General features: G+C 38.4%; 6 non-coding genes across 6 annotated transcripts; all 6 read left to right on the forward strand.

Annotated features, from left to right (window-relative positions):
• The first annotated feature begins 2,316 nt into the window (after positions 1–2,316).
• On the forward strand, positions 2,317–2,388 carry trnad-guc (transfer RNA aspartic acid (anticodon GUC)). The gene has a single exon. It is a non-coding gene; the product is annotated as a tRNA-Asp (tRNA).
• A 919-nt stretch (positions 2,389–3,307) lies between these two features.
• trnad-guc (transfer RNA aspartic acid (anticodon GUC)) lies at positions 3,308–3,379 on the forward strand. The gene has a single exon. It is a non-coding gene; the product is annotated as a tRNA-Asp (tRNA).
• A 722-nt stretch (positions 3,380–4,101) lies between these two features.
• Positions 4,102–4,173, forward strand: trnad-guc (transfer RNA aspartic acid (anticodon GUC)). Its single transcript has one exon. It is a non-coding gene; the product is annotated as a tRNA-Asp (tRNA).
• Positions 4,174–5,610: 1,437 nt separating this feature from the next.
• trnad-guc (transfer RNA aspartic acid (anticodon GUC)) lies at positions 5,611–5,682 on the forward strand. Its single transcript has one exon. It is a non-coding gene; the product is annotated as a tRNA-Asp (tRNA).
• Positions 5,683–8,608: 2,926 nt separating this feature from the next.
• trnad-guc (transfer RNA aspartic acid (anticodon GUC)) lies at positions 8,609–8,680 on the forward strand. Its single transcript has one exon. It is a non-coding gene; the product is annotated as a tRNA-Asp (tRNA).
• A 1,380-nt stretch (positions 8,681–10,060) lies between these two features.
• Positions 10,061–10,132, forward strand: trnad-guc (transfer RNA aspartic acid (anticodon GUC)). The gene has a single exon. It is a non-coding gene; the product is annotated as a tRNA-Asp (tRNA).
• Positions 10,133–11,950: the final 1,818 nt, after the last annotated feature.

Here is an 11,950-nt window from a genome sequence, read left to right on the forward strand (position 1 = left end):
ACACTGGCACAGCACATGCGAGTGAAATTCTTGTGTGTGAGCCCCACAAGCAACAGAGATGTGCAAACACAACAACACAAACGAGCAAAATACAAGAATGGCCAACCTGAAACTAATAAATATATGTACAATATATAATAGTGTATGCATTTCTGGATGTGTATACTAAATATTTTCCTACGTGTGTGTGTGTGTGTGTGTGTGTGTGTGTATACACATTTTTACAAATTAAATAGTAAAAAAAATAAAATAATAATAATAATAATAAAATATATAAAATATACAGAGTTGAATATGTGCAAAACAAGTGGCATTTATATACAGTATGGAGTGCATAATGTTAAAGTTCCAGTAGTGAAGCTGAGGTGTCTATGACGTGTTCAGCAGTCTGATGGCCTGGTGGAAGAAGCTGTCTCTCAGTCTGCTGGTACGGGACCGGATGCTGCAGAACCTCCTTCCTGATGGAAGCAGTCTGAACAGTTTATGGCTGGGGTGACTGGAGTCCTTGATGATCCTCCCCGCTTTCCTCAGGCAGCGCTTCCTGTAGATGTCTTGGAGGGAGGGAAGCTCACCTCCAATTATCCGTTCAGAGCACCGCACTACTCTCTGGAGAGCTTTGCAGTTGTAGGCAGTGCTGTTGCCATACCAGGTGGTGATGCATCCAGTGAGGATGCTCTCAATGGCACAGTGATAGAAGGTCCTGAGGATGCGGGGGCTCATGCCGAATCTTTTCAGTCTCCTGAGAAAGAAGAGGCGCTGCTGCGCCTTCTTCACTGTTTTGTTTGTGTGTACTGACCACGTAAGATCCTCAGCCAGATGTACTCCAAGGAACCGGAAGCTGCTCACTCTCTCCACAGCAGCGCCGTTGATGGTGATGGGGGTGTGTACTTCTCTGCACCTCCGGAAGTCCACTATCAACTCCTTTGTCTTTGCGACGTTGAGGGTGAGATGGTTGTCTTGACACCAGTGGGTCAGGGCGTTGACCTCCTCCCTGTAAGCCGTCTCATCACCGTTGGTGATAAGACCCACCACTGTAGTGTCGTCCGCAAATTATTTATTATTATAGAATTATTAGGCAAATTATTTATTTTCCTTGAACGGGCATAAACAACAGAATATCGCTTTAAATTCTGTTATGTAAAGGAAGGAGACCTTAGCCGTAATTCTATACAAACCAATCATACTTATGTGCAAGAATGGGGCTTTTATGAACATTTTTTGCTGCTTTAAAAAGGAGCAATATGAAATACGAAATCTAAGGTTAAACTCGGAAACTATATTTAAATAGTTATGAAACAATCACAAAGTACAAATGAAAGCCCTAAAGAGTTAAATTTTTAACTTGAACCTCTCATTTACTCTCTTAATTGCTATGGAAGCACTAAAGGTGTACTTGGTAAGGTGGAAATAATTAGGGTGGGGTGGACAAAAACAATGTGGGAAACTGGAAACAAATACAAATCTTAACATGACATGACTATATACACATACGTGTTATATGTACTATTTTCATTTTATGAACGTTTTTTCTGTAATGATAAGTGGAGTATTTCTGATTCATAGAAGACCAAGGTTTCTTTGTGTAAACACGATGTCAAATTAAACTTGGAGCGCAACTAGAGTCCAAGTCTGTCAAACAAATGAGAGAAAAGGAACTGAAATGGAAAAACCACATGAACCACACAGGATTTGTAATGACCTTTAAGCAACCATTCAGGACTTTTTTTTCTTTCTTTTTTTTTTTACAGTAAAACAAAGACATGGCTTGTTTTTTTTTTCTGCTGGGAGTGCTTTTACTGCTCACTCAGCAAACTAGCTTTCATGGGAAAAAAAGGAATTGAGATTATGAGATATGGATGAAGTCCATGGGAGTGAGGGAGAAAGAGGTTCTCATAGTGTTGATGATGGTATTAACTTCGGCTAATCTTGAATGGTATGGGACAAGGGGTGAAATGACTCCTCAACACACTGTTACTACCAGCAAGGCACATATCACAAAAACTCCTTTCACATGTAGCTAAAGGCATTTCCTGAAGGTCAAGGAGTGATGCGTCCTCGTCGGGGATTCGAACCCCGATGTCCCGCGTGACAAACGGGGAGAGTCATCACTATACATTTATATAACAGCGCCACAAGACCATAGTGGACAAAAATATATTGCATCCGTAGTGGTTTAGGACTCCCATAGAGAATGAATATGAAACAGTTGAGGGCCGTTTAGTAAATCTAGTGTTAAGTAAACAATTCAAGCGAATATGTCCTAAAGTGTACGTGATGCAGTAAGAAAAAGAACAGCGTCACATCCATTAGTAGCAGTCCTCGTTAGTATAGTGGTGAGTATCCCCGCCTGTCACGCGGGAGACCGGGGTTCGATTCCCCGACGGGGAGGCATTGCATTTTCGTTCTTGGAAATGTTAAAAGTTAGACTGCACATGATGGGAACGCCCCATATACAGAAAGGCACCATCAAATAAAATGTATTATTATTATTATAAGACATCCTAGATCTGAATTAATGAAATATTCTTATTAAATACTATGTTCTTTATACAGTTGAATGTACTGACAACAAAATCACACAAATCACATTTCCTTTTCACTCTTGGAAATGGTAAAAATTACACTGCACACCATAGGTCGTCAACTATTTTGATGTTTCAGGGGTTCCTTTAAGACGCTAAGGAGTAAAACAATATTAACACTCATGACAGTTACTGATCTTTTCTAAACTCTAAACTTTAATATTCTGGCGCTGTTGAGAGTTTATCTATTATACGTCAATTATGTTTGTTTTGGAGGGTTTGTTTTTACGTTGAGGCGTCTACTCATTGTAATCTCTTTGCCCGCTGTTATTTACACGTTAAATTCGATACACAGAAACACGCGTGCACAACTTGAAACGTATAGTGGACATTATTGTGGCCACTATTTTATTATTATTATTACCATTATTATTTCTATCTGGAAATGGACCAGTTTGAAATGATGAATTACAGATGAGTGTAAACGGTTTTATAATGCCCTCAATGACTCTTTTAACCACTTATCATATCAATATCATTACAATCCAACGATTTCTGATTTTGAGGTTTTTTGTTTGTTTTATTTGCTTTTTCGTTGATGGTAGAGAACTCTACGTTGAGGTATCTAGTCATTCTAGTCTCTTTGCCCGCTGTTTACACGTTTGATACACATAAACAGCCGTGCACAACTTAAGGTATCGAAACGGGGAAACAGCGACACTATCCCATAGTGGACATCATTGTGGCCAGGATCGGTACTGCAACATGAAATTCGCTGAGCACCTTCCTCGTTAGTATAGTGGTGAGTATCCCCGCCTGTCACGCGGGAGACCGGGGTTCGATTCCCCGACGGGGAGACATTTCCTTTTCACTCTTGGAAATGGTAAAAATTACACTGCACACCATAGGTCGTCAACTATTTTGATGTTTCAGGGGTTCCTTTAAGACGCTAAGGAGTAAAACAATATTAACACTCATGACAGTTACTGATCTTTTCTAAACGCTAAACTTTAATATTCTGGCGCTGTTGAGAGTTTATCTATTATACGTCAATTATGTTTGTTTTGGAGGGTTTGTTTTTACGTTGAGGCGTCTACTCATTGTAGTCTCTTTGCCCGCTGTTATTTACACGTTAAATTCGATACACAGAAACACGCGTGCACAACTTAAAACGTATAGTGGACATTATTGTGGCCACTATTTTATTATTATTATTACCATTATAATTTCTGTCTGGAAATAGACCAGTTTGAAATGATAAATTACAGATGTGTGTAAACGGTTTTATAATGCCCTCAATGACTCTTTTAACCACTATCATATCAATATCATTACAATCCGACGATTTCTGATTTTGAGGTTTTTTGTTTGTTCTTTTTGCTTTTTTTGTTGATGGTAGAGAACTCTATGTTGAGGTATCTAGTCATTCTAGTCTCTCTGCCCGCTGTTTACACGTTTGATACACATAAACAGCCGTGCACAACTTAACGTATCAAAACGGGGAAATAGCGACACTATCCCATAGTGGATATTATTGTGGCCAGGATCGATACTGCAACATGAAGAATATTGTGCACCTTCCTCGTTAGTATAGTGGTGAGTATCCCCGCCTGTCACGCGGGAGACCGGGGTTCGATTCCCCGACGGGGAGGCATTTCCTTTTCGTTCTTGGAAATGTTAAAAGTTAGACTGCACATGATGAGAAAGTCCCATATACACTGCTCAAAAAATAAAGGGAACACAAAAATAAGACATCTGAATGAAGGGGAGGCATTGCGTTTTCCTTCTTAGAGATGTTAGTCAGACTGGACACCACTGGAAAGGTTCTCAACTATTTTAATGTTTCAGGGTTTCCTTTAACAGACTAAGTAATAAAATAATATTAACACTCATGACAGTTAGTGATCTTTTCTAAACTGTAGCCTCAAAACTCCTCCTGGACAACGCTTGGAGTGCTCAGGTAGGATAGAAAATTGCTAAGTGCTAAAGAGTCAAAGTAACAGAGCATAAAACACAGAAAAACATGAAGGAGATTTTCCTGGCCTGGTCGTTTTATAGCAGATAACCTTAAAAATATTCTGCAGTAGAACAAAAACTGAAGAAAACCACGAATCAACATATAAACATTATGCTGCTGAAGTGAAGCAGAGCAAAGTTACAGAGGTTTGATTAGAGACACAACTAAGCATTCTGCAATTTCGCATAATTTTAAAAAGTTTAAATTTCCTCAGTACTGAACAGCAGAACTGAGACTTTCTTGTGGGAAGTCAGTTAAATTAAAAACAAAAACACAGCGGCGGACAGCGCTGTACATAACGGTAGACTTGTGCGTAATAAGCAAGCGAATAATGCAGAAAACAGAGATTTTTAAATGGGGAAACTGTTCTTGAAGTACACTGAGAAAGGAAGAAAGCTGTGCATGAAGCGTCATTTTACCATGGTGGAAGCAAAACAGCAAAGAAGGAATACATGACGATGTCTATGTGAAGCGAAATATGAAGCGTAGTTTGGATCTTCTTTTGCTGCTGGTTCAGTCAAATTTGGTTGGAGAGAGACAAAGCCTACAGCTGCAGAATCTAGCACAAAAAAGATAAACACAAAGCGCGGACCGCCAAAGCAACAGAATCTGTGAGCTGTCGGCTTTCAGCCATGACGGCGTTTGGGTGAGGAATCACTGATTCCGATGCGTAGGCGGTCTGCACTTTGTGTTTGTGTCTTTGTGCAGAATCCATGTACCTGCTCTCATTTCCGTTTTCAGCTGTTTGGTGGTTGTTGAAATGAGTGTAAACGGTTTTATAATGCCCTCAATGACTCTTTTAACCACTTATCATATCAATATCATTACACTCCAACGATTTCTGATTTTGAGGTTTTTTGTTTGTTTTATTTGCTTTTTCGTTGATGGTAGAGAACTCTATGTTGAGGTATCTAGTCATTCTAGTCTCTTTGCCCGCTGTTTACACGTTTGATACACATAAACAGCCGTGCACAACTTAAGGTATCGAAACGGGGAAACAGCGACACTATCCCATAGTGGACATTATTGTGGCCAGGGTCGGTACTGCAACATGAAAGTTGCTGAGCACCTTCCTCGTTAGTATAGTGGTGAGTATCCCCGCCTGTCACGCGGGAGACCGGGGTTCGATTCCCCGACGGGGAGGCATTTCTTTTTCGTTACACTTCACACCATGGGAAAGTCCCATGTACACTCAAAAAATAAAGGGAACACAAAAATAAGACATCCTACATCTGAATGAATGAATGAAATGATCTTACTAAATACTATGTTATTTACATAGTTGAATGTGCTGACAACAAAGTCACACAAAAATTATCAATGAAAATCAAATTTAGCAACCCATGGAGGTCTGGATTAGGAGTAACACTGAAAATTAAAGTGGAAAAACACACTAAAGGCCGGTCCAACTTTGATGTAATGTCCTTAAAACAAGTCAAAATGAGGCTCAGTGGTGTGTGTGTGGCCTACACGTGCTTGTATAGAATTATGTTTCTTTTGGAGGGTTTTTTGCTTCTTTCGTTGATGGCAGAGAACTCTACATCGAGGCTTCAATTTAATACACATAAATAGGTCTGCACAACCTAACGTATCAAAACGGGGAAACAGCGACACTATCCCATAGTGGACATTATTGTGACCAGGATCGGTACTGCAACATATAGATCATTGAACACCTTCCTCGTTAGTGGTGAGTATCCCCCCCTTCACGCAAGAGACCGGGGTTCGATTCCCCGACGGGGAGGCATTACGTTTTTCATTGTTCTGTTTGTTAACGTTTTCGATCATGTAAACAATACACAGGTACATTTAGGAAATTCATCATTTTCCCTTTCTTTATAGTTCAAGAAGGTCATATCTTTATAACTCTTTGTGAACTGCTTTATGTTTGGACATAGCTTCAATTCCATATTCAAACTGTTCCACAGTTTCGCTCCATGCACAGAAACACAAAAGCTTTTTCTGGTAGTTCGTACCTTCACTTTTTTGAAGTTACAAAAACCCCTTAAATTATAACTTACTTCTTTCCAAAAAACATACTCTGAATATTACCTGGCAGTTGATATTTGTTGCTTTGAATAGAATTTGTTTATTTTTTGCTTTGAATAGAATTTGTGCAGTTTGGAATTTCACTGGATCAGCAAATTTCTCCATTTCAGATTGCAAGAATAGTGAGTTTATATGATCCTTATAACCTGCATTGTGGAAGATTTGAACTGCTTTTTTTTTTGAAGAGTAAAAAGTGAATGTAATGCAGTTTTATAGTTATTGCCCCAGACCTCTGCACAATAGCTTAAGTATGGTGAATCCAGTGAACAGTAGAGAATATGAAGTGATGTCCCGTCTTATACCCGTTTTGCCTTGTTTAGGATTGCAATGCTTCTTGATACTTTGGAATGAATATATCTTACGTGAGCTCTCCAGTTAAGTTTTTCATCTATTACCCCCAGAAATTTATTTTCACTGACTCTTTCAATATCAACACCATTTATTTATTTAAACTACTATTTCCAAATAACATAATTTTAGTTTTATTCAAATTTAATGATAGTTTGTTTTTATCAAGCCAGAACTTCACTTTACTTATTTCATTAGTCATATCATCCAATAAATGTTGCAGATCATCACCAGAGCAGAAGATGTTTGTATCGTCAGCAAAGAGTACCATTTTTAATACTTTGGACACTTTACAAATGTCATTAATGTATAAGTTGAAGAATTTTGGGCCCAAAACTGACCATTGTGGTATACCACAAGCAATGTCCATACTAGAGATGGACCGATCCGATATTACATATCGGTATCGGTCCGATACTGACCTAAATTACTGGATCGGATATCGGAGAAAAATAAAAAATGTAATCCGATCCATTAAATATCACGAAAGCAGCTCACATAACTTGCGACACGCCGTAACTCACCTCAGAACGTTAGCACGTCGGAGCAGTATGCATCACGTGATAGAGCGGCTGTGGCATGCGGGACTGGTCTGGATAGCATTTGGAGCTTCGCTACCAACCCAGCATTTCATCTCCGACAAAGTTATCCCCGAGAGAAGTAAAGCAAGTGTGTAAGTCCATCTCTGAATGTTTGTAAAGCATTCCTGCGTTAAGCTTAACAAGCGACTGCCTCTTCTTGCTGCTACTTCAATCATGAAACTGCTTAATGATCAGCTGATCGGCTTTTCTGTCGCGAGTCCATCTCTCTTGTTTGTTTTTGGCCCACTTTGCACCAGAAAGAGGAAACCAGCGGCTGAACAACAGCAGCACATTTAAGCTTGATAAGCTGTTGTTAGAATTTATTTAATATTACTTTCTACACCAGGATTTTTTTCTACGTAGCTGACGCTGGTAACTGTGCAGGGGCGGATCTAGCAAAGTTTAGCCAGGGGGGCCGATAGGGCATTAACAGGGAAAAGGGGGCACAAAGACATACTTTTCTTTCTTATTCTCATTTAAAATGTCTAGCTTTTAATAAATAATTATCTGACACCCAAAGTTTTAATTTGATGTAAAATGAATAGAAGTCAATTACTGTATATAGTGACTATTAAGTCTAATATATATACCCTAGTAAGCTATAGTACTTTTTCCTTTGGGAAGGTATCATTTGTGCAGTCTGCAATTTTGTTGAAGAAAGATGTTGAATCTATTTAATATTTCTTGAAAAATAATTGATTTCTGTGCATTTTTTTTTCACACTGCATCAAATTAAGGTTGATTACGTCGATTAAGCATCATGAGGTGGAGCGTGAGGGGTGGTTCCCTATTTTTTTATTTTTTTATTTTTGTTGTTGCTGGGAGTTGGAACCCTATTAGTTAGGTTGCTTAATATTTACGCTAAGTACTCTTTAAAATACCAGAATAGGGAGGATGGTGTAGGTTTAAGTTTATTAGATTGATCAGTATTGCTGAAATATGAAAAAAAAAATTTTAACATACAGGTATAACAGAATAGCTTTAGTGTAGTTGTTGTTTTAAACTTGAGTATGAACTTATACAAAATGCAGCAATCGTGGATATTATTGTGGCCAGGATCGATACTGCAACATAAAGGGTGTCAGGCACCTTCCTCGTTAGTATAGTGGTGAGTATCCCCGCCTGTCACGCGGGAGACTGGGGTTCGATTCCCCGACGGGGAGGCATTACACTTTCATTCTTGGAAAATGTTAAAAGTTAGACTGCACATGATGGGAAAGCCCCATAAACACGGCTCAAAAAACATAAACGGAACATATAAACAAGAACAGATCTTCATCTGCCACTCATCTTGTTGTTCTTTCTGCTTGCCTTATCACTATGGACCACAGAGCTTTCAGTTACTCTGCTGCTCGGCTCTGGAGCTCACTTCCTTTAGCCTTAAGAAATATAGATTCCCTTCCCTTATTTAAGTCAAAACCTACTTGTTTAAACTGACTTACTCGCTTTAATACAGATTTAACTGTCAAATCGTGTTTTTTTGTTTTTGTTTTGTTTTTGTTTTTTTGTTGTTTGTGGTTGTATTTTCCTGTTTTTTGTATTTTAATTTATTAGAATCTATTTTAATCTACTGTTTTATTGATGTCGTTTTCTCTTTGTAAGGTGACCTTGGGTTTTAGAAAGGCACCCTCAAATAAAATTTATTATTATTATTATTATTATTATTATTATAAGACATCCTAGATCTGAATTAATGAAATATTCTTTTTTTTTTCCTTTAATGAAATATTCTTATTAAATACTATGTTCTTTATATAGTTGAATGTGCTGACAACAAAATCACACTAAAAATTGCAATGGAAATCAAATTTAGCAACCCATGGAGGTCTTGATTAGGAGTCACACTCAAAATTAAAGTGGAAAAACACACTACAGGCTGATCCAACTTTGATGTAATGTCCTTAAAACAAGTCAAAATGAGGCTCAGTGATGTGTGTGTGTAGCTTCCACGTGCCTGTATGACCTCCCTACAACACCTGGGCATGCTCCTGATGAGGTGGCGGATGATCTCCTGAAGAGATCTCCTCCCAGACCTGGATTAAAGCATCCGCCAACTCCACCACAGTCTGTGGTCCAACGTGGCGTTGGTGGATGGAGTGAAACATGATGTCCCAGATGTGCTACCTTCATGTTTTTAGGTTTTTTTTTCACAGACTCAAAACTTTTCCAAGAACAGAGCTTTGAGTTTTCAAGTAGAATAGAAAAGTGCTATATAAGAACTAGTCCATTACCATTTACCTTACCCTTTACCATAAACTGTTTCCCATTCATTCTCTATGGGAGTGCTATATTTTTGTCCACTTTAGTCTTCTGGCGCTGTTGTGATTAATAAATGATACGTTAAATATGTTTGGTTTGGAGGGGGTGAGGGGGGTTGCCTCTTTCGTTGATGGCAAAGAACTCTACGTTGAGGCGTCAATTTAATACACACAAATAGGTCTGCACAACCTAACGTATCAAAACGGGGAAACAGCGACAACATCCCATAGTGGACATTATTGTGGCCAAGATCGGTACTGCAACATAAAAGTCGTTGGGCATCTTCCTCGTTAGTATAGTGGTGAGTATCCCCGCCTGTCACGCGGGAGACCGGGGTTCGATTCCCCGACGGGGAGGCATTACATTTTCATTTTCACAAATGTTAGTCAGATTGGACACCATTGAGAAGGTCCTCAACTACCTTGAAAAAGTAGACAATGTTTGTATCCATCTTTCTGTTCAGTATCAATAGTCCTAACCCATTTATGCTGCACTGACCCCTTTCCAAGGTTGGCTCTAGGATTTGGTGGTCCTAAACAAGATTTTATATGTAGCCCCAAAACTCTTCACGCACAGCACTTTGAGTGCTCAGGTAGAATAGAAAAGTGCTATATAAGAACCAGTCCATTTACCATTTAGAGCCACCAAATCACGCACACTGCTTTTAACTAGATGAAGACAAACACATACACACAAACTAGAAACAGCAAAGACCCCAGTACCTACCTCTGAAGATACAGTTATGTCGGAGAAAGCTAAAGAAGCCTGTGGTGCCTCAGTATAGTCCTCAGCTATGTTTGGGGAGGGAGTAGATGACTCTGAAGTTTTGGATGATGTCAGCAGTCATGTCAGCTGTGGTAGATGTGCTTGTATCAGAAGAAGGTCCAAAATACTCCAGTAATGACCCTGAGAATTTTATACATTAGATTATTATTTTATACATAGGGTGGATGAAATTAAATAGGTACATTATATGAATTAGGTCTATACTTTAACCACAAAACAAATGCATTTTTAATATGCAAATGAGCCATGAATATTAGTATGTTCAAATAGGATCTAAAATTAAATATAGTTAGAAAGTTAATGTTTACCTGGAAGAATTTGTGACAATTTGAACATTTCATAGGTTTATATAAAATGTAAATGTAATTCTAAGTAACAAACAAAAGCTAGCTATTATAAATTATAAATGATGCTGCACTTCTACTTAAGTTGGCAAGAAAATAGCAAGTAAAGCTTGTTCTAATAAAAAACACATTATGAATGAATAATAAACATATAATAAATGCATGACGTTCTAGCCACTGCTTGCAGTTGAAAATTACTGTGGCTATATTTAATTTCATTTGTTCAAAATTAATAGCTTACTCTAAGTTGTAAAACAACACAAACAACAAACGAACAAACATATACACGCACAGACACACATACAAAATAGCTAAGTAAGTAAGTAGCTTACAACTAAAACTAGCCATACAATCAAACAGATTATTTGGTTATTAATTATGTTTACAATTCCTCTTGGGTAGGCTAGCAAGCTGACAAAAACGAGCATGTTCTCAGAAACAAATGATTCAGACTCTTCAATGATTACGTCAGCAGACCGGGTTCATATTAACTGTGGCAGTTAAATATGTTCAAACATAACTTTGACGTAGGAAACAAAACTGTCAAATTCATTCAGGTAGACTCAAAAATAAATCCATACATACCTTTTTTGTCTATCTCGAAAAAAAAAGAAAGAAAAAAATATATACATATATATATATGTGTGTGTGTGTGTGTGTGTGTGTGTGTGTGTTTTCGTCCTTGAGGCCCACTCCTAATTTTTTTAGTAGCCATCTATGAAACTTTGGGCTAATCTGTATCGAGATGTAGAGTTATGATGGCGCTGTTCTGATCTTGCTCAATTACGTAGACGCTAGAGCTAACCGGAAGTTAGTCGGGAGATACTTGGGATTTAAAATCTCCCCATGTAAACTACACAGATATTTAACAGGTGCTGATAGGCTTATTTAGCGTTGTGTGAACTCATCTGACAAGGGCTTAAATGTAGCAGAACTTTTATTTACATGTAAAAGCGCTTCAACCACAGTGCGTGCTAGCAACACAGAAAATCATGCCCCACCTCCTAGTGGTTGTGACCCTAAACAACCACATAGACTGCCTTG

The sequence above is a fragment of the Mchenga conophoros genome, linkage group LG8 (genome assembly GCF_057382185.1).
Source record: "Mchenga conophoros isolate Kocher_MC1m ecotype Shallow Benthic linkage group LG8, M_conophoros_male_GT1.1, whole genome shotgun sequence".
Taxonomy (NCBI): domain Eukaryota; kingdom Metazoa; phylum Chordata; class Actinopteri; order Cichliformes; family Cichlidae; genus Mchenga; species Mchenga conophoros.